Genomic DNA, 24,149 nt, shown 5'->3' on the forward strand with positions numbered 1-24,149 from the left:
TTATTATTTATTTCCAAATAAGCCATTGGTGCCTACTTAGCTCTAGAATGTTTATAGCTCTTCTGTGAATGCAAACATTTAATAATCAAATCCAATCATAGAAACTAAAAAAGAAAAAAAAAAAACCTCTGGCAAATATGATAAGAGGTTGTCCTGTCAACAGATCTGCTCAGTACCTGTTTATGGCTATACTGCATAGGCTTATGAAACAGGGAGTAGGTTAGCCCAGGGCCTGCACTGCTTTTCTTTGGGCTGTTGCAAGCTCAGGCTTCATCCAGAGAGCCTCTTTAATATGCTTTGCTTGATGGCAAAGAGCCGAGGTGGTGCAGTGGTTAGAGTGCAGTACTGCAGGCTACTTCAGCTGACTGCTAGCTGCATTTCTGCAGTTCAAATCTCACCGGCTCAAGGTTGACTCAGCCTTCCATTCTTCTGAGGTGGGTAAAATGAGGACCCAGATTGTTGGGGGCAATATGCTGACTCTGTAAACAGCTTAGAGAGGGCTGTAAAAACACTATGAAGTGGTATATAAGTCTAAGTGCTATTGCTATAGCAGGAAAGTGACATAAACTGCAGTGCTCCACACACAGTTGTGCTTTACTACACCTTAGCAATGAGGTTCTGCTTATAGTTTGTATTACACAACAGTGAGTGGTAGATCCTCTACTGCACTTTCCCTTCCCTCTTAGAATCACCTAGGGATGGGAAAACAAACCACCAATTCTTCCCTTGAACATGTGGCCTGGTGGGGTTGGAAGGTGTTTTTTCCTACTTCATTGTGTGGTAATGCATGCTCCATTGGCCAGCTAGTCAAAATATTTCTGGTATATGACTTCTTACAAATGCAAGCCTTAAGACAGCATCAGGCATCGATTTAGTGCACTGCATCTAATGTTTATAGTAGGTTATGACTGATGTGTGGTTAATAAAGTAGATGCACATTGTTGTCTTGAATCTATGGAACGAATAGATAGTGGAACTGGTGAAGGTGTTGAAAACTTTGTGGGAAGGGGATTGATTTGGATAGTACATGGTGAAGAATTGTGTGAAGAGAGAAGATACGGGGAAGGATTGGAAAGATTGACTGTGGATGTTTGATGATCCTGAGGAAAGAGGTAGAGCTGCTGGAGTTTGCTGTGATTGGTTGCACAGTGCAGTTGGAGATTGGCTAGCTGAGCTTGTAACAGAAATATGAACACCTCGGCTGTTTTTGGGTGAAATTTCAGGAAGCCACTTAATCAGCTGGTGGCCATCATTCTTGTCTGAACAACAACTGGATCTGGAGCAAAGTAGTTGATCGTGATTAAGTCTTAGATGGCTTTGGCCTAGAGATGAATTTGGCTGGCAAGGCAATAGACTCCATATGTTACAATATTGTTGGTATAGAGGACCTTGTTGTCATGTGAGGAAAGGTGCCGATTCCAACTGTGAGAAATTGTGAGAAAGCTGAGGAGAGTCAACTGAATGCTTATCTTGGAAAAGGCAACCCCATCCACAGGCTGAGAGACTTTGGGAAAAGCATTGCAAGTCGGTTGTACCCACAGCAGACCCAGGTGGCTAATAGAATAGAGCAGAATAATAGAGTTGGAAGGGACTTTGGAGGTTAGGATTAGGGTTCTAGCCCAACCCCCTGCTCAGGCAGGAAACCCTATACCATTTCAGACAAATAGTTGTCCAATATCTCCTTAAAAACTTCCAGTATTGGAGCATTCACAACTTTTGGAGGCAAGTTGTTCCACTGATTAATTTTTCTGTCAGTAAATTTCTCCTTAGTTCTTAGGTTGCTTCTCTCCTTGATTAGTTTCCACCCATTGCTTCTTGTCCTGCCCTCAGGTGCTTTGGAGAATAGCTTGGCTTCCTCTTCTTTGTGGCAATCCCTGAGATATTGGAACACTGCTATCATGTCACCCCTAGTCCTTCTTTTCATTAAGCTAGACATACCCAATTCCAGCAGCTGTTTTTTATATGTTTTATCCTCCAGTCCCCTAATAAGAACTGAGGAGGATCTCTGTACCTAACCCCATCATTCCAGGGTGTCACTGAAACACTAGATTTCCCACATGGGAAGGTTTTGTGTTGGGAGAAGAATGAAAACACCGCTTCCAAACTGGAACAGCAAAAGAGGACTTTAGAATGCTTTAGCCTATGCCTCAAGAGAAGGAAGATATCCTTGTGCTGCGGCATGCAAAAAAGTTATCTGCAAGACCAGCTGAACAAAAAATTAGATTTCCCCATCTTTCCTTTAAAAAAAAAAAAGATTGCTGCCCACAATGCTGAGTTATTTTGTATGATCCTGCAGAGACTCCCCAAGCATATCTCTTTAAGATCCTAGCCTTCAGATTTCAATGTTTCAGAAGCTTCAAAAGCAATATGTGAAAAATCTGCAAAAAGAAGTATAAAATTGTATAGGAGAAAATGATCCATTATCCTGTTATTGAATGGAAAGCCAAAATCCTTTGCTTTGAAGGAGGATTTGTATGGTGGGTGAAACGGCAATATAAACTTAATTGTACCATATAGGGAGGAACGAACTGATGTTTGTGGCACTTGGGAATCCATGATTTAAAAATGCTCTATCCTGGGAAATAAGATCCGATGTGATATCCCAGCATGTCTGGTTGATCTTAGGCTTGAGCAGGCTTGACAATTGAGCTAAGTCAGGGTAAGGCTGACTTAAAGCAGTACATGTAGCCATAGCAGATTAATGAACACCACACAAATAAGCGTAGAGTGGTATATCTTCCTACATGAAGCTCTCTGCCTGAGAATACCTCATTGCTGGAAGCAAACTATTGCTTGTGAACTGGTAAAGCTGCTTACTTTTGTGTATTGGACTATGACTGCTATAGTGACTCTTTGATTACTACACCTTGATCTTTGCTCTCTTATCTTTGCCCTCTGGATCCTTCTTGAAGCTTTAGATTGGCTTGATTAAGGATTTCTGATTTCATTTCTGTACGTCTCCCCGGCCACAACATTCTTCTGAATTTGATCCTTTGCTGACTCCCAATCCCAATCTGGGACAGGAAATTACAGAAATATAGCCCAGAGCTGGTTACACGAGGTCTTTCCACAGGGATTGGTATGCCAACCATGGACTTCTGAAATGGCAACACAATGAAAGCTTGTCAGTGAGAAATAGCAATGAAAGCGAAACAAGTAGCCATCAGGGAAATAGCATTGAGAATTGAAGATGTAGTGGGAGAATAACAATCAACAATGCCTGGGCTAGTGATGGAGCAACAGCCTCTTTGGACCTGTAAGTACAACCAACCGAGTGGAAGGCCCTGACATGTCTCTGCCCCCTTCTTGGTCCTGCTGATCAAGTCCAATCTGTTAAGAAGACCTGACTTCAGGCAGCTCAAAATGTTTTTTCCCCAGGAATAAGCAAGGAATAAGCAAGGACTTGCAAAGAAGCTGAAGCTTCAAATAGGCTGCCTAGCTCTGCAGTTACTCTTTCAACTAGGAATAGAAAAAAAGATCTCAAAATAAAGTATGAGATTTTTTTTTATTCTTTGCCAGATAAAAGAGGTCAAGGTTTTCATAATGTTTCTGCTCCATTATTCATACAGATTGCTGAGTTGTCCCCTCAATCAGAAACAAGCACCAAAAGGCTCCCTAGCTCTGGGGATCTCACAGATGTACTTGCAAATCCTTGCAGGATTTATCCCTTTCTCTTAGGTTCAAGATGATCCGTATTGATTAGTTCTGTAATCCACTCCATCTTCCAACACGATCTCTACCTACTTGTTCTCTCATCCCCAAAATGGAAGTTTTAATCCATAGGTGTCAAACTCGATTGCATCATGTGACATATCATGATGTATCGTGACTTTTTTGCCTTTGCGGAACTGGGGTGGGTGTGGTCTACTCGTGACGCATCTGGACGCCAGTTTGACAGGCCTGTTTTAGTTTATAAGCATACAGGTAGTCCCCGACTTGCAACAGTTCATTTAGTGATGGTTCAAATTTACAAGGGCACTGAGAAAAGTGACTTATGACTGTTTTTCACACTTATGACCTTTGTAGCATTTTCATGATCATGTGATGCTTGGCAACTGACTCATCCTTATGACCTTTCTGTATCCCAAGGTCATGTGATCACCTTTTCTACCCTTCTGACAAGCAAAATCAATGGGGAAGCCAGATTCACTTAACAACCATGTTACTAACTTATCAACTCCAGTGATTTACTTAACAACTGTGGCAAGAAAGGTCATAAAATGGTGGAAACCTCACTTAACAAATATCTCACTTAACCACAGAAATTTTGGGTTCATTTGTGATTGTAAGTTGAGAACTACCTGTAATTGGTGTTACCCCTAAGAAAAAGTTCATATCAGCAAATGAAGAGACATATGGGAACGGGATTCCCCATCAGCATTGCCTTGTAATAATACCTTTTCTCTGCCAATATTTCCTCCTGTTTAAGCCAACGATAGTGTAGAATTAGGATGTCAGAAGTAAGGTTCCCTCAAGGAGAGTAGGTTTTTTAGGCAAATTGAGGGCTTTATTACTTGCCTTTTATAATATAAGTGGCGTTATTCTTCTATCTGGTACTGTATCTTTTATTAATAATTGTCCTCTAAGTTGTTGGAGCGAAATGGGGATCCATGTTTTGTCACTAGGCCAATAGAAGGGAGAGACAGAATTTCTTTATTTAAAATAATAATAATATACATTGATCCAATGTAAGTTTTGAATTGATATAAGAACTGAATCATTAGTTACATGACTTAGTTCCTTACACACACATTCACACCTATACCAACCTAAATATAAGATGAGTGAATTTGCAGTGCATTAGAAAAGTTTGCTTGCAGAAACATATATATTAGGCAAAATTGAAGTAAATGTATATCTTAAACAAAATAGAAATTAAAAAAAAATAGAAATAAGCAAAGTAAGCAAAAATTTATAAAAACTTTTCCTGCAATTTTATTTTTTCAACAACAACCTGAAAATCAATGCTGAAATAAGAAAAAAAAAAATAGAATCTATATCTTGGTAGATATGTCTATTCTAACTTCTTCAATATAGGTGCCAAACGCATGGACTTCAATCCCAGAATTCCCAGCAGAACAGTGTTAATAAGGGAAATTCTGAAGATAGAAGTCCTGGTGTCTGAATGGCAGAAGGTTGGCCTGTTCTTCCTGGCCCTTTTAGTAGCCAATAATTAGGATTGTCCCTGGGAAATTCTGCATGTAATGTATATGCCCTATTATTGAGCTATAGTAGGACATACACAGATCAAAATGGTGAATTCGACCAAGGATGGATTTTTTTTTTTTACCTTTTCAGTTTTAAAGGTGAAAATGACCAGGTCTAATCTTCTATTGTGAACGCAGGCATATGTTTGAACATGTGGGATTCTTCTGATATTATTGGCAGACTTAGATCTCTGCATAGACTAAGGTTAGAGGATTCCTATTCAAATAACAAACCCTCTGGAAACCTTATTGTCAGTTCTGGCACAAATAATCTTTATTTGATGTTAGCACAAAAGAGCTTTCATGTGTTTATGTTTGAACCCTTCGCTGAAATAGAAAGAGAAACATGAAGAGTAAGCACCCTATGACTTTCCTCAGTGCCATCTCTTCTCTTCTGCGCTTTTGTTCTACCCCTGCTCTGTGGAACATAGATTAGGTGAAAACCCATTGTACAGTTGAGTATCTGTTGCTTCTAAAGGAAAGGCAGGATCAGACGGTGTGGTAATTTGTAGTTTAAAAACTGATTTGTATAATTATGGTAGTATTTCTTTGAAAAGTTATGACTGCTTTGATATTATTGTAGAAAACAGAGCACAACAGACTCATATTTGGTAGGACCAAGATTTGCTTGTGGCCAAATAAGACCAGGGTTAAAATAAAGTATAACATTGAACATAGTTAACATGTTTTCTTGCCAAGTTCAAAGTGCTTCCTGTAAACCAAATCACCTCCCATGCCAAGCACAGGTCACCCACCACATATTATTGTTCTTACCATATATACTTGATGATCCACCTGTTTGTATAACATCTTGAGGGCAACATATCAAGTAATTGCTGTGTAGTATGCATGACAGGTGAGCAATGGTGACCGTGAAGAAGTACCATGATGATAGATTGCTGTTAACCTCTATATGACATATGAACATGTGCAAGGGCCTAAGCGGTCTTTGTAGGACCTAAGCCTTCTTTCTAGTGCTTAGCCTAAGATCAACAAAGATAGCTTGAGATAGAATTTCAACCATTTCTCTTTCCTTGTATTCTGCTCTGCCAGTCTGCTTGCCTCCCTGATGATTCCAGTCCCAATCCACTCCTGCGCTTCTTGAAGTGGTCTTGTCCAGTACTTCGATCTACCATTCTATCTGTTCATTGAGTCTAAAAAAATCTCATATTTATTAAGGATAGGCAATGCCCGGTTTCATTCTAACTCAGCTCTGATTTTCTGTGATATTCCAGTCCCTCTATAAGGTGCATTATAAGTTGGTAGCCTGTCAGAGGCTAAAGAACTTTAGTCAAGGAATAAAGTCTGGTGATACTTCACGAGCAAAAATCACCTTCCTTTATTCTAGTCATTCCCCAGAAATATTACCTTTCCCCTGAGAGAAAAAGGCTAAAATCTGAGGTCTGGCAATCCTAAAATAAATGAACTGATGTGTAACATTACATCTTCATTCAAAGAAAAAAATACTTGTTTTAGTCTCGATGTATGTCCAGAAATTTATCTCATACCTAATTCACAGAATAGCCAAGATCTCTTTGATTCTTTTATAGATCTCTGTATCACTTGACAACCCTGAAGGCTTCCCACAGAAGAAGGAAGGAAGGAAGGAAGGAAGCAAGGAAGGAAGGAAGGAAGGAAGAAGGAGGTGAAGGACGGAGGGAGGGAAGAAAATTGCCAATTAAAAAAACAACAGAAAAAATACTGTCATTTTATTAGAAGTATTTAATCAAATAAAGCTGCTTTTTACTTTTCAAACCCTTACGTTTGATATCAAAGCATATGATAATACACACAATAAAAAGGATTTATCACATAACACATAACACATTCAACCATATTAAAGGGAGTTAAGGTCTGGGGAAGAACCACATAAAAACTAAGTTTGTAATAAATGGATGTGACCTCTTTGCACATGGACCAAGGCAAGACATTGACTATCTGCTGATGTTTCCTTGTAGATACCACAAGCATGGAGAAAAAAAAATCTACAATGTGGGATTTGTCTTTGATTTACAAAGCCACAAACAATGTAAAGGAAAACTAGAATTTGGGGAAGCATCCTCCTGCCTAGTGAGATATTGGAGGGTAAAATAGGAGCATCTCATGTGTTACAAAAGAAACAATAACTAAAAGAAGAGAAGCCCAGACCATTTTCATTGTTGGAGTCCTGCAAGCTTTGGGCATTGGCTTTTCTGTGTAACCCATCTGTATCCCCATCTGCACTGTAATGTCTTTCCTATTGTTTCCAACCATTGTGGCCTTCCCTGTGGAAATCCCTGGCTGATCTCATCTTGGACAAAGCGAAGGTACACATTACTGGAATAGCCAGCTTGTAATACTGCTTTTATTTGCAATGTATCCATTTGGAGCATTTTTTAAAATGGTGTTCCAGTTGAGTTGATTCCCAGGCTCCTTCTAGGCTTCAGAGAGTTCCTGGCTTGAGTGGAACAATTCTGCATGGGGATCAACGTAGCATTTGGCTCTCAGAAGGCGAACTGAAAAATATCCATAATATAAACTCATTGTTTTTCAATTGACCAGCAAAGGATATGTATGACAAAATTCCATGTTTCTTTCTGCTGCCAGACTTCATCCAAGGGATGGATTGGGTTAGGGCAGTGGTGGGTTCCACTTACCTTTGCTACCAGTTCGCAATGGGAACACGTGCACGCGCTTCTGCGCATGCGCAGATCATCTGTGATGACATCCGGGTGGGTAGGCGGATCCTCTGGCCACTATTACTACCAGTTCGCAAGAACTGGACGGAACCAGGAGCAACCCACCACTGGGTTAGGGAGTTAAATTCAACCCTCTTTTGCCCTGTCCAATGAATGTCTTCATATATTATAGTCTCTATCGACAGTTTTGATCCTGAAAACTTTTTCTTTCTTTGTTCATCTTAGTGCTAAACTGAGTAAGCTAGCAAATGGGCCACAAATCTAGTTCTTTCCAAGACACTTACAGATTTCAGTGCCTTAGTCCAGTTTAGGTCTGTTATCAAACAAAACAGAGTCTGGGATAGTGCAACACCCATTTCATGATCATTTTAATTAAGTAACTGTTATCTGGGAAATGTTTCTATAGCACATTAAACATACAAATTATCATGCACTGTCATTATTCTTAAATAACAGCAAATCTATTCATTCTGAATGATCTGCTGCTTACTACTTCCAGGCCAATAATTTGGAAGCCATATAAATGAACACGTTGACCTTTGGAAATCATTTTGTGGCAAGACTTAAATTACAATTTTATTTATGCAGTATTCAGGCCCTTTTTCTGGCTCACTAAAAAACTAGGCAGTCTCCCCAATTTTTAGGTCCAGTAATAGAAATCCTAAAAGTCCATTAGAAGGGAGAAGTGTTGAGAATAACTTTGTCCACCCTACCCACTCTTCCTCATACCTTTTAGATCTGATTTTACGTTCTGTGTAAATGTTTGTTCAGTGACAGCTGCAGAACCCAATGATTTCATCAGAACCACTGCAACAAAACCCCTATCCTAACTTTGTAAGGTTGACTTCAGCCCTTAAATATGTGTGTGTGTATGTGTGACATCACAAGATGTACACATTAATTTACGGCATTCTTTTTGATATTTGCCTCCCCTTGGTTTCTCTGGTCACGTATGTTTCTGTTTATGAGTTTTGATAATTATTTATTTACTTATCCACTTTATATAGATGTCATGTCACCAAGCAAGCAACTCTGGGCACCCTAAATAATAATTAATCATGATAATGGTTTTAGGTATTTATTGAAAACATTTAAAAAGATTATAAAAACAGAGTAGGAACAAAGAAATAGCAGACAAAAGGATGTTAATAATAATAACTGTGGATAATAAAATGTTATTGATGCAAATCACAGAGTCCATGTGATTGGGCAGAATACAATTTATTGTGTATGAAGTAAGTAAAGCACCAAAGTCTAAATGATTCAGACAATTGAATATCAAGTACTTAAAATGAAGGCTAACTTGACAATAAATCCCATCTTTCCAAAGAGTTCTATTTAAGAAAATATTTACTCCCAGGAATTGGGGAGTGCTAGGTAATGTGGAAAAATGGGCAGGTTATCGTTAAATGTGAGCTGATCACCTTCTATTAATGGAATTGTTTCTGGAAAGGGATTCTGACAGATCCTTGAGGATTCTCTATTTCTCCAAAGGTGGAAGAAGCACCCAAAAAGTTTACCAAACCAACTGGAGAAGACCAAGATGCTTATTTTACTGAATATGGTAAGTCACCAATCCCAAACCTCAAGGAAAGAGCCCCAGCAGATTACAAACATAGAATTTACATAACAAGTATAGTGTGATTGTTAGGCAATGACATAGATTGTTGCTTGGTAATGAAAGTGAAATAACTATTTTTTTGTGCGAGTTCCTAAATCCTGAATGTGAAGACAATTCTGAGTACCTTAATATGAGATAATTATATCAGTGACTACATACCTAGATGGCATTTAAAGGGTATTACTATGCCTCTAAATGTATTTTGGTTAGATTGAATGTACAGAAGAACTGTTTTTAAATAAAACATATCAAGTAACAAATGGCATACTTAAGTCTTCCACATTTCACAATACCTGACCACTTTGGAACAATCCACTCATGGGTGAAGGCTTATTATGAGGGACTGGTCTTACTTAACATTTTTATTTTCTAAGAAAACGTATGTGGTTCCTTTCCTCCGTGAAAGTTGATCTTGGAAGCCGATGCTTTGTTTTACAGCAAACCAGCTTCCCATTTTTTTTAAGAAAAGGGAAAATATTATTTTAAATGAAAAAAGACAGTTGGCACAAGGTATTTGATAGGCATCAAGGGATGTGTCACAGGCAATTGGCAGCCCACAGGGAGAACCCAGATGTTTGCCACCTTGTGTTTAGTGATATATGATAGATGTGTCAGACTCCCTAGTCAAGGTAACAGTACCACAAAGTCCAAACTGCAAGTCTAACATTTTTATATACTCATTCTCCATTCACAAACAATCCTCAGTATAGGTTTGGGGCAATCTGGCACACATCATTTGTTTTTTCACTTTGCAGGGCAGCAAAAATCTCTGTGGCCACTTTTGCTGAGAAAAACAAAGCTAAGCAACCTCTTGTGCCTCTGTGTCTATTTTCCAATAGCCCGCTGATCTACTTCTGATGTACTTGGTAGGAGTTCTGAAGATTGCTATTTGAACTTCCAGCTAGCATGCCAAGAGGGAAGAAGAGTTCTTTTGAACAAACCTTCTCCACTCCACGAAGTTAGCCTGAGCTAACAGCATTCCGAAATTAAAAAAATGGAGTGTGCAGAATTGGTCCCACTGAGGGGGTGATTGTGCCATAGCACATCGTCTGCTTCACAACCACATTAGTTCCTTGTGGCTCTTTTAGCTGAGTATTATACTTTGTGAAACTGTGTCAGAGAAGAACACACAAGGCTGTTTGGCTGCTTATGTCTTGCACATCTGCTGGAACAACATGAAGCCTATATGTTTGCTGCCCATTGTTTTGCTCCAGGATTTCATTTTCTAGATATTTGATGTCTGAATGAACATATGGAGATCCAGATATGTACGACACAAAATTATAGGATTTTTTTTTTTTTTTTGCCAGAAATTCCTCCCTAGATGCTGACACAACTATAGTAGAAGTACAGCTATGTGGAAACTGGTTTTATGCGTGGGAGGCCTAAACTAGAGTAATAAGATGAAAGAAAAGATGACAATTATGTGATTGGTGTTTTCTAAGCTTTTACACAAAGTAGGTGCCAAAGACACAATGAAACATTTAGAAAAAATATATAATTTAGTCAAGAAATAGGCCAAAATGTGTAAATCATAGTTTTTCTTTGCCCTTTTGCTTCTTTTTGGGAGCAGGGTTATTTAAAGCAGAGAAGATGAACTCTCAAGAAAATATGTTTTTCTGAAAATCTTTGCTGCAATTACCTTTACCTCTGGAGGACATAAGAAGTTTTCTTTTAGCCACAATTAGAGGGTTATAGGTTATCTCTCCTGTTAAGAAAACTTTTTTCAAGTGGTCGGTAAACTGACAACTATGAGAACATCTTGGAATTATATTTAGCAAAATAATTGCCTTGTAAGGATCTTGTCCATTTACAAAATGGCTGTGAGGGAGAGAGGGACCATTTACAAAATTCCTATTTACCAAAATGACAAATCCCAGCCTTGTAAGTTCTCTCTATATCTGTAAAGTGCAGTAAAGATGACTTCACCAGAAATAGGCCTGATCCCCTACTAAAGTGACAAGAAAAACAGCTTAAGTTGAAAAGAAACAGAAAATATGTGTAAGTGTCTTACAGAAACCCCCTCCCTAATTCACATGTGTATAAGAAAGGGAAGAAGTAGCACAGTCATATTTACAAGATCCTGTTATTATAGCACTCTGGAAAAAATAGTTTATCCCTGTGATGGAGTTGATTTTTGATCTGATCTATCTGGTGGAACTGACAAAAGCCCACTTTTACATTTGCCTTGATCCTGATTAAATGGGCATATTTCTAAATAAAGTCAACTGAGGCAGGGAGCATAGCAGGGGTGAAATCTAAAAATTTTCGCTACCAGTTCTGTGGGCGGGGTGTAATTAGTGGGTGGGGCTTGGTGGTCAGATGACTGGGTGGGTGTGGCTTGTTGGTCAGGTGGGTGTGGCCAAGTTGACATCACTTCTTTGATCTTTTTTAACCTACAAAACACAACACAACACAACTGGCTCACCCACAATGTAAAGCAGCTGAGCTAGACCCAAAATGGCCCCTGCAGCAAGCAGGAACCTCACACAGACACAAAAAGCCCCCCAAAAAACAACTTTCACACTTTACTCACACACAACACAACACAACACCACTGGCTCACCCACAATGTAAAAGCAGCTGTGCTAGACCCAAAATGGCCTCTGCAACAAGCAGGAACCTCACACAGCCACAAAAAGTCCAAAAAACCAACTTTCACACTTTACACACACAAAATTCCACATACAGCTTTGTGAGATTTAGTGTGTTTGTGTAGTTAGAGTGAAACACTACAGAAACGCACAAAATCTCAGAAAGCTGCACAAATATTATTTTATTTTATTTTATTTTTATTTTTATATAAAAGCAGCTAAATTTAAAACTTCCTAAACTTTAAATGGCTAGGTCTAAAAAAAGAACAACTAAAAAAACCCCCAAATAACTATTTTTTTTAAAGCTCCCAAAGGGGAAAAAAACTTACAAGCAGGCAGGCAGGCAGAAAGAGCTGCTCACCAATGAGCTTGATTGCAGGTAGGGGGATTCAGTTGCTTGCTGATTCAATGGATTGCAGGGATTACAGCAATCGAAGCAAGGCAGGCGTGTGAAGGTAAGCAAGCTGGAGGATGGGGGGGGGAGAAGGGATTTTTGCTACCGGTTCTCCGAACTGCCCGCCGCCATAGCTACCTACTCACCCGAGCCGGTCCAAACTGGGAGCATTTCACCCTTGGAGCATAGCAGATTCTAAGAGAAAAACCCACAAGATTTTAATAGATATAATATTGCCTATTGCTGATGTAAAGAATGGCAAGGGTGAAATGAGATCTATCTTAATGGGTCTTCTGAGGTTAAGAATAGGTGCTATATGGTGTAACCATGTTTTATGAAGCAGTTTATCTTGAATTAGACACTGGTCTCTGTAGTCCAATCTTATCAGGTCTGACAAGAAGCAGCATTCTAAAGTTTCAGCCAGAGCTTTTCTAAGCCATGCCATTTTATGAAGCCAACACATCAAAACTTCCTGTGAGGTAATACTGACCCATATAATGGACCCAGCTGACCATGCAAAGTGATCTTATGGAAGCAGAGGCAGATCAAAACATTGAATTCTGAAGCAAGAAAGCTCAGAATTATATTCCTTTTCCAATTATTATTCAGTGGATTTACAGACATTTTCTTACATTTGGAAAAATATACAGTATATCTAAAACTAGAGGATAAGCCCTCACATATATAAATACAGGAAAGGGAGGGAAATATACTTTCAGGAAATTTGGATATACAAAAGATTTAATTTCCCATTTAGATTTTAAATCTCCTCAACATTAAGAGCAATCTGCTAGCAAAGGAAGGCTTAGTTTTCTGCACTCTGAAGAGGTAAGAATCAGGGGTGAAATCCAGCAGGTTCTGGAGAACCAGTAGCAAAAATTTTGAGTAGTTTGGAGAATTGATAGCGGAAATTTTGAGTAGTTTGGAGAACTGGCAAATACCACCTCTGGCTGGCCCCAGAGTGGGATGGGAATGGAGATTTGCAATATCTTTCCCCCAGGAATGGGGAGGGAAAGGGATTTTAAAGTATCCTTCCTCTGGAGTGGGGTGGAAATAGAGATTTTGCAGTATCCTTCCCCTGCCACGTCCACCAAGCCACACAACGCCCACCAAACCATGCCCACAGAACCAGTAGTAAAAAAATTTGAATTTCACCACTGGTAAGAATCCTCCCTTATCTAGAACTACACAATAAAGTTTCAAGAAGACCTGGTTCAGAAGGTCCATTTGATTAGAAGTATAGATCCTGCAGGAGGAGAATGAAGAGATAGCTAGGGGAAAACCAGAAAGGAACTTTCACATTTATCCTTCATAATTTGACCACTCAGTTCTCCTGAGACCTACTTCTAATTACTTATTGAGAACTCTTACTGGCTTTTAATTAAAACTGTCAAGCAAGGTAAAAATTCTCAACTTTTTTAAAATGAAAGATCATTCAAGTAATCAAGAAGAAATCCCATATCTCTACGGCATTTCAATATCACAGTCAAAATGGTCTCATAAGTCATCTTTGTGTATTCAAAGAGTTGCATGTGATAAGAGGGGATGACAAGAGGTGTACAAGTTTGGCTTCCCATTACTCTCTTCATCTGCAGGCTGAGCATGTGAAGCAAAATCTATGAAGAGAGACGCCAAATGATATCGTGTTTAGAAGACCATTTTACAAATGACAATCAAATCAGAGCTGGAACTAACGTGCTTGTTCTCTCAACCTTCTCCATTAATAAATAGCATTTTAAATACTGGAATAGGCTCATTAATTCCTGAAACCTAAGCACATATCCCTTTTCACCCAATTCTGGAAAAGTTTTCCATATGAAGATTGTTTATTGGCGTGTTCCATTCCCTTTTCTGCAGATCCTGAAAATTGTGCTCATTTCTTCAAGTTTCTCAAATATCCAATTTCGGTTGCCACTTAACAATGCACATGACCTGAATAATCATGGAGGAAAATATATCCAAGATGCAAAAGACCACTCAAATACTATGGAAGGGGATCCATGGAATATCTGCACACCTATTAAATCTGCTCTCTTCATCACTGAACGCTGGAATAACATAGCTTGAAGGAAAAAATACTTAACTGAATTTAGTTAAACGTGGCTTGCAATCTTCCCTTCAACTGACAACCTAACTAAGAGGAGGATTACAATTGCTTCTAGCTTTAGGAAATTAAAACTCACCACTCTCCTAGAAAATGAAATATTTTAGGAAATATTAAAAGGGCAGAATATTTCCCCTAAAAGGGAGGCAGAAACTCAACCCCCCAATCTTTGTTAATGGGTCATTAAGGCTTGGGCCAGTCTATTCTACATAACAAAGATCTACTTCCTTCAGGCAGAGCCATTTCATTGCCCTTCATTGCATCACCCAAACTTAACACACAGACAACCTAAAAAGCTAGCTATGACCTCTGACAGCAACCAATCAGGATACTCTTCCTGTGCCCCAGGAAGTTCAAAGCCAGAGACGGTATAAAACCCAGGGACTCTGAGCATCTCTTCCCTTTTTTTGCCCAAGATCTCCAAGGCATGTGATCCTGTTCATCAATAAACCTTCTTTCCAAGCAACTTCCATGAATCCAGTGTCTTTTTCCCCACTTGGAACTGAACCAATGGTGGGATTCAACCGGTTCGCACCACTTCGGCAAAACTGGTTGTTAAATTGCTGGCTGGCCCTGCCCCGCCCCTTCCAGAAATCCCCCTGTGGCCTGTTTTTGTTCCCAGGAGGCTGCAGGGAGGCCTACTGGGCCCAAAATGGGGCATGGGATTGATGGTGTCCCCCCCGCAGCCTGTTTTTGCTCCCAGGGGGGGTGGAGGAAGCCAAGTGCTGCCTGTCACACCCCTGGCCATGTCTACCCAGCCAGTCATTAGGGCAGAGAACCAGTTGTTAAATTATTTGAATCCCACCACTGAACTGAACCCGGAAGGATATTTCTTCCAACATAGCAAAACATGACTACAGGGTATCCTCAAGCCTTCCTTTCAGTATGGAAAGGACATCAGAGCAGAGCAAAGACTAGTCCTTCTAGTCTAGACTAGATGTACTGTATACTTTTAAGAACTTCTGAATAGGGTCATATAGAATACTGTGCTTTTGATTGTGTGTGATAAGTAGATATAGGACCCATCTTCTGCCAGAACATGTAGGCCAACAACTTTCTAATCCTTTAATTCTGAATAAACTGAAGAATGTTGAGAGAGCATCAGGGTTCTAAACTATATTTCTAATTTTCCTGAAGTTGGCACGGACATATTGTCAAGAGGTAAGAAAGCATTTTAGTGATTTCAACTTCAGGATTTTTTGAATGCAACAATTGGAAGAGAAATGCAATTGATAGAGTAAAGTAATTGTTGCTTTAAATTGAAAAGCTACACTTTGGGGACTAGGAGTAAATGAATTCAGTGGAACTTATAGCTGAGTGGACAGTATAATATTATGTTGCTAGCATATTTAAATACTCTTATTTAATCTTAGATTGAAATGAAATAGGTGTGAAGACAAATAGATTTGAAACAGGAATGGAATTTTTTTTCAAGAGTTTTTGGAATGAAAGCAGAATACTATTCATGTCGACTCCTCCTTACTTTAGATTAAATTCTTAATTGTAGCATGTGATATTTACATTTAGAATCAAACGTCATTTTGTATAATGGTTTCCCTAAATTATAATTATCGAATGTCTTTGCAATTCTAATTGCTGGTTTAAACAATTTATGGAATAATACAGATAGTTTAAAGTAGCCATTTAGGAATGTTTTGGAAATTGCTTTCCCACGTGTGTGAATAAGCACATGAAAAAAAATTGTACATTTTCATATTTTGTGGTCATTTTTTTTAAAAAAGTGTCTCAATCCCTTTCTTTTCCACATCTGAAAAAAAAAAAAGAAATATGAAGCTGACCAGGGATGTGGATCCTTGGCAATACAGTTGTATTACAGTGTTGTATTGCAGTGTTGAGTTTGAGATAGGACATTTGGCTCATCCTATATTTCTTCAATTCCCTTTAAGGAGGTTTGCTGTGCTATAACAGGGCTCCATGGAGAAACAATCAGGTAGTGACTTTGTTAAAAATAAGGCTTTAGTATGGGCACAAAGAGTAACAAGTATGAGAGTAAAAGGCTGTGAATCAGTTCACAGCTATAACTTGGCTCTGTGTATTCCTGCTCACTGCTTCTCTTCCTGTAAAAGCAATCTGTTATTTAGTCCTGCTGTTTCAACAGCTCTAGCTATTTTTATTGGCCAATCTTTGGAGCTTCACATGTCCTTTACTATATTTAGTTTCCAGAAGCATTGTAGTCACATCAAAATGGAGAATGAAACGTCCTGGGAACAATGTGCCAATTATTTGTTTTAATAAGGGCATGCTGCATGAAAGTCGGAAGAAATGTGACTCTGTAATGACTATTCGTTTCCTTATTTATGGGATAATCCTAACACACACAGTGTCCACTAACATCCAGTTATTGATGGTGAGATTGCTGACTAGCATCATAGTGATATCATACATAATGGTTTTTACTAGCACAGCCATATTTTGCTGGAGAATTAAGGGGGTTTCTCATTGATAAATCTGTTCTATTTAGCTCCTATGTCTCTTGGCAATAATTGTTGCACTCCCTTTTTATACTTCTGAATCTTTTTGCAGAGAGATGACTATTAAATAAACAAAATCCTCATAGAAAAGGAATAATGTGGGGCTTTAAAACTACATCAAATACTGGCTACTTGTTTTATGTTTGAGATCCAAAAAGAAAGGCAACAGACAGACAGACGATAGACACAGACAGACAGACAGACAGACAGACAGACATAGTGACCCTTCTATTCCAACTTCAAGGTCCAATAGAAAGACATGCAGTTGGTCTTGAACGTCCTTGGCATATGTTTTCGATATAGGATGGTCCCTGGTTTGAGCTCCATATTTCCAGGTAGGGAAGGGGAAATCTTCAAAATGAGACTCTGGGGAATAGTAGAGAGTCTAACAAAACTTTCCCCATTTTTAGCTAACCCCTGCAAAAACATGTTCTGGGAATAATTTTTTTTTCCATGCCATGTTTTGTGATGCCTTAATCTCATCTTCAGGCCATGAAGGAGACAACCTTTATGGTCCTTAGCTGCACCAGCATTAACAAAGTCTTTCTCATCCAATTCAACACGGTCCAAAAGCAATTTCAACTTGGAGCAGTTTCGCTATTAGGGCAAAACTCCAAAAAGAGCTAGGAATATGCAAATGATAATATTAGCCAGTAAAGTTACAGCTACAATAGTCACAATCAAGATATCACTTTTTCAGTAGGGATATTAATATTCCCTCATTGGTCGTCCTCATTGGTTTTCAAGCTGTAAAATTTAATCATATATCAATCATATATAAAAACATACACACACACACACGTGTGTGTGTGTGTGTGTATTTATCCTGACCATGTGTTGAATATAAGTAGCTTGTGAATTAAAATTATACCATCTTTGTTCTGTGAGGGAATTTGCTTGCTTTGTTTGCATAAACATATACGAAAACAACAACAAAAAAATGGAGATGGACTATCATTACCCAAATTGATAGCAGCTGTGCTTACTGAAAAATGTTTTCCTCAAATCTGTTGACATGTTGGAAATTAAAAGAAACACTTCACATGGTGCGTTCCATGTTCCATTCCACATTTGCTCTGAGAGATTCTCTCCCTGCTTATTGGTCCATTCCTTGTGTCACTCTAGTCAGGGGAGTTTGATTTGAGGCGGGGCCATCCAACCAAACAGGAAGAGTTGGTTTCTTAATGGATCAAGAGCAATGAGTATTTTTCTTGAACTGCAAGAATGAACACTTTATGGACTGGAAATTCAGATACTATAGCCCAACAATCGGGCTGATAATTCTTGACCTGCACTTCAGAAAAGTATAATTGGGGCCATAACAGTCCTTAGTGAGAGATATTGGGGGCATAATTCATGCCAAGTTTGGCCCTTGAACTCTGTAATAAAGGGGGAGAGGGTGCAATTCTTTTGTGGCCTAAAGCCATATACTGGGAACACAGTCTGAAAAATAAGTAAAAGGTAAAGTTGTCCCCTGTCCTGTGGTATCTGACTCTAGGGAACAGTGTTTATCTCCATTTCGTAGCCCAGGGAGTCAGCATTGTCTGAAAATATTCCTATGGTCGTGTGGCCAGCATGACTATATGCTGAAGGCTTAGTGGTTAAAGACCCTGAGCTTGTCAGCTGGAAAGCAGGCAGTCCAGGTTCAAGACCCTGCAATGGAGTGAGCTCCCATTACTTGCCCTAGCTCCTGCCCAGCTAGTAGTTGAAAAGCATGCAAATCTAGTTAAATAGGTATCACTTTGGTGGGACGGTAACAGTGTTCTGAAAAATAGAATGAAAATTACTTTGGATACAATTTAATTACATCTTATGAAAGTTGTTGTTAGTTGCGAAGTCATGTCCGACCCATCGCGACCCCATGGACAATGTTCCTCCAGGCCTTCCTGTTCTCTACCATCCTCTGGAGTCCATTTAAGCTCACACTGACTGCTTCAGTGACTCCATCCATCCACCTCATTCTCTGCCATCCCCTTCTTCTTTTGCCCTCAATCTTTCCCAGCATTAGGCTCTTCTCCAGTGAGTCCTTCCTTCTCATTAGGTGGCCAAAGTATTTGAGTTTCATCTTCAGGATCTGGCCTTCTAAAGAGGAGTCAGGGTTGATCTCCTCTAGGACTGATCGGTTTGATCGCCTTGCAGTCCAAGGGACTTGCAGGAGTCTTCTCCAGCACTGTAGTGCAAAGGCCTCAATTCTTTGGTGCTTAGCCTTTAAGTTAGCTATAAGTAATATAGCTCTGGCATGGCATGGCTCTCACACCTGAAAGTCTCAATTAATATAACTCTGGCTCTCACACCTGAACCTTTATTCCAGGGGAGTCTTTCGTACAATTCCATTTTGTTTCTCCTGCAAAAAAGGTTTCTCACCTAGTACCTAAGCAGAGGAAGGCATCCCTGTGTTTGATGCTTGCTGTTATTCCTTTAGGGCCAAACTGCTCCCCTTTCCACCCCTCCCTCACCACTCATCTCTTCAGGGAGGTGATGTCATAGAGCATTATGCCAAGTCTCCCATGATGTCTACCTGGAAATTGCTGGAAGGCATGAAGCGCCTAGCGAGGACTGTATTATTAGATCAATGCTGGTTTCACTTTCAGGAAAGTGAAAAAGAGCAATTCTCGGGAGGACTGCCAAACAATGTGGGGAGGGGAAAAAAAAGGCCTAGTCTACTCTTGTCCCTTTATCAGCAGTTCAATGTTCAGACATCAGCCAGGATGCTTGCCACTGAAGGGAATATCACTTGCTAAAATTTTGCACAGCAATGTGCTATTAAAAGGAACAGCTGCAGGGGGCCAGCTGAGAAACTGGCAAGGCTTAGTTCTGAGTCTCGAACACAAGGAAAGCGGAGGAGAAGACGTTTCAGAAGGAGCTCCTGGAGGGAGAAGAAATTTGTTTGGTTGACAAAAGGGAGATCCAGAAGATGGGAAAGTTTGGGTAGCAAAGGAAGATAACTTATTTCACTGGACATCAGCTGTGTTTCCCTCTCCAGTTTAGTAGAAGCCTAATGCTTCTGACAGAACATTGTCACTGATTCAGGTTCCTTCTCCTACTATAGAAGTTCAGGCAAAATCCTCCCTCCCCACTTGACATTACAAATCTGTCTAAATTTTAGCTTTGGAATAATTCTCCCCACAAAGCAAAAGAAGCTACCCTTGGAGTCTAAATCCCGCTGGAAAGCTAGTCTACCTAAGGGGGTTGTAAGTACTGTTGGATTAAAGAGCATAAAACAGAATTTAACAAGTTAAGCATAATTTTCAAGAACAACCTCCCCCCATGCCTGAAAATTTTTTTTTTATCAGTGCATGCTATCTATTCTAACATAAGCCAATGAAACATGGACACTAACTTTCACAATCGATACAAAAGCTATGAGTGATGCAAAGAGCCATGGAAAGATACACTTAGCATCATAAGACAAGAGAGGAAGAACTGCACATGTATTAGAGAACAAACAAACATATACAATATCAACAAGAGAGTAAAAGAAGTGAAATGGAAATGGGCTGCTCACATAGCAAGAAGAACTGATGGTAGGTGGACCAAGGCAGTCATAGAATGGACTCTACTTGATAAAAAGCATTCACGAAAGAGATGGAGTGACAACACCAGCAAGTATTGCGGTCCCAATTGGCAAAAGAAAGCTCAAGACCGTATCGGTTGGAAACATGTGGAAGAGGCCTTCATCCTGTGGAGGATAGACAATGGCTACAATGATGATGATGAAAACAGAATGAAATTGCAAAAACACACATAATGCTATGTCAGGGCATTGATTAATCCCATATTTGGCTCTGGGACAAATCACCCTGATTTAATTAGAGGATGGATCGTGGCCTCTCCAAGTTGCAATATTCTGAAAAGAAACGCGAAGAAAAGTTCTCTAATAAAACTCATTTATTTATTATAAAGAAAATAAAACACCTCACTAACTAAGAAAGATAATTGCTACATTTTGACAAGCGAGGTCTCCTGCCGGTCTAGCCAGACCTCTCTGGCAGGAGAACAAAGGAAAAGTGTGAAGGAATGTGAAAGAATGTGGAAGCACGTAGCTTACTGATAAGAAGTTGGCAAGCTATGGAAAGTCAGACAGTCCAGAAATAATGAAGCTCAGCTGGTAAATAAAAGAACGCAGTGACATGCCATACATTGTTATGCTTCTGCTTGGTCCTAAGAGGTCAATTTCCCATCAGAAAGCCACTTAGTGAGCAATCTGATATTGATTCCCAAAATAAAATGCAAACTCCTAACAGAAGTCATGTCCAACCTGAGTTGGGATGACAACTTCCAGAATTCCTGGACTATGAACTTCAACCACAGCCTTTTTCAGCTTTTAAACTAGCTTTCACTTTTTGATTATGCTTCTGTTTTAGTGATTGAAGCTTCATTATTACCATATTGCAAAGAGAGATATGGCAGGGTGATCTAGTGCTTAAGGCACCAGGCTAGAAAGCAGGATAAGCCTTACTTGAGTTCAAGTCCTGCCTTAGCCCTGAAAGCCAGCTGGGTGCATTTGGGCCGGTCACTCTCTCTCAGCCCAACCTATATCACAGCTGTTCTGTCCCCCGTTCTCATACAGACAAATGCAATATCCAACACACCTGCCAATAATGTATTGTATAAACAGACCAGAATTCCTGGCAGACGAGAGTTCTGGCAGCTACTTGTAAAACACCTGCCAAATCCAATTAGTACTCCCAAAAAGCAGGAGAGGCCTTATCTGCAGTCCGTTTCCAGAGCAACAAATTATCCACAAGAGTTTAATCCAAAATATATCTAAGCCGAAGTGCAGGATTCACGATGTGACTCTAGAGTTAAAACGTTTGTCCGTCACAAAGCCTGCTGAGCAATCACGCCCCCTTTTATCCCTTGTGGGGTGTGGCTCAGTGACTCAGCTCAATCCATGGTCCTTCCATGCCTCTTCCTTTGCTGCACACGCTTCTTCCTCCGACGCTGCCTGGCATCAAGCCAGGATTCATCAGTATCACTCTCTATCAATGGGTGCTCCAAAATGCCCTCCTCCTGGCACATCCCAGGCTGTTCCTCCTGGCCTTCGGATGGAACCTGAGGCATTGCCAGAGAGGAAGGTCCTGGAGAGGGAGGCCTTGCCAGTTCCTCCCCCTCACCTTCTGAGTCCTCTTCCTCCATGAGGACAGGCTTGGGAGTCAGAGTCACAACAACAGTGTTGTTGTTGTGGGGAAAATAGAAGGAGGAAGGCATGCTGGAAATGTTTGCCATCTTCAGTTATTTGTAAAAATAATATAACTGGGAAATAAACATGTCATTTATATATGTCAAAGTCCTCAAAAAGTGTAGGCCCAAGCCAAGGTGAGTAGTTCCAAGTCACATTTCTATTCCTATTCCCCAGTGTAGGATCATTGCAAAATGTTGAGAGCTCAGAATAGGCAAGTTGATATACATGTTTGCTGAGAACACATTGCTTGGGATGAAAGCTAGTCCTTTAGGTGTGAGCTAGTTTGGTGTAGTGGTTAAGGCATCAGACCAGAAACTGAGAGACTGTGAATTTTGCCTTAGGCATAAAGCCACCTTTGGACCAGCCACTGTCTCTTGGCCCTGAGAAGGAAGCAATGGCAAACCACTTCCAAAAACCCTTGCCAAGAAAACTACAGAGACTTGTCCAGGCAGTTGCCAGGACTCAACACCAATGCACTCACACAGTCCTTAATGCAGCATGGGTCCTAAATCTAAGAGCAGCTGGAATCCATTATTTTCCATTGTTTGTCTTCCTTTCCTTGTATTTTCTACCTACTCTGTAACTGTTACATATGTGTGCTTTGGAAAAATACTGTGGCATCCAAATTATCAGTATGTATGTATATGTTTGACAATGTGTTAAAGCACTCTTGCAAATCATTTCAGGAAAGTGAATATAAATAAGTGAAAGTAAATATAACATCTTCTACTGAATCCAGAAAGAAGTGGGGAAGAGTGGGAGCCGAGGGGGAGGTAACAGGCAAAACAGCAGGGGATCATGTATGTGTTTGAAAACACTAAGATTTGAAAACATCCAAATTCAGGGAGATAAATCTGATGAAAAATATTTCAAAAACATCCTGCCTTAATTGCTATACTTCACCGAATGTGCAATAGTGAAAGAGCAGTTCCACCTCCGGGTCTAAACCTCCTTTTCTGCTCCCATTCTTATTACTTGAGAATGCTAATGTCTATTTATGTGACAATCCATTTCTCCACTTGTGCTGTGTCTGTCGCAGCATTTGCTGAAGTGCCCCATTAAATAATTTCCATTGTCAAGGATAATGTACTTGTGCCACCATTTAGAAATTTCCAGAGCAGAAATCCTCTGATATTTGAAATCTAAGGCTGAGTTTCTGCACTTGCACATATATTGTGTGAGAGAAAAAGGTGCACAGTCTGAGATTCCAGGGCCAGGGAGCCTCTCAAGACCCATAAACAGGGCCCTCAAAGCTCCGGTGGGATTTGCCACTGAATTATGGTATTTTTATGTGCCAGAAGGGGAATGGATTATATACATGATGTCACTTTTAATTTAAGTATATTTAAATGTAAATTAGATTACCGTATTTTTTAGAGTATAAGACGCACCAGAATATAAGATGCAGCTTAGTTTTTAGGGAGGAAAATAGGAGAAAAAAAAATCTGCCTACCAGGACGATTTATCTAGGGCTAGCGTCCTTAGTCTGGTCAGCTTCAGCACATTAGTTTGCTGGTTTTTTATCCCCTGCTTGGGGATAAAAAACAGCTTCTGAGGCACAGCTGAGAGGAAGCAGCAATGAGAAAAGGAGGCAAAGCACGGGGAGATCGCTTCACTCGGCTAGCACCTAGTTAGGGCTGAAAAAAAGCTTCTAAAAAACAGCTGAGAGTCGGAGCAAAGCATGGAGATCGCATCACTCGCTAGCGCCTCATTACAGCGGAGAGTCGAGGGAGCAGGCAAAGCTGAGAAGATCGCTTCACTCTTTAGCACCTCGTTAGGGACGGAAAAAAGCTTAGAAAAAGCTACATTCGGAGTATAAGACGCACTGAAATTTTCAGCCTCTTTTTTTTGGGGAAAAAGGTGGGTCTTATACT

Source organism: Pantherophis guttatus, chromosome 1 (genome assembly GCF_059756535.1).
Source record: "Pantherophis guttatus breed Tessera chromosome 1, ASM5975653v1, whole genome shotgun sequence".
NCBI classification, from domain to species: Eukaryota; Metazoa; Chordata; class Lepidosauria; order Squamata; family Colubridae; genus Pantherophis; species Pantherophis guttatus.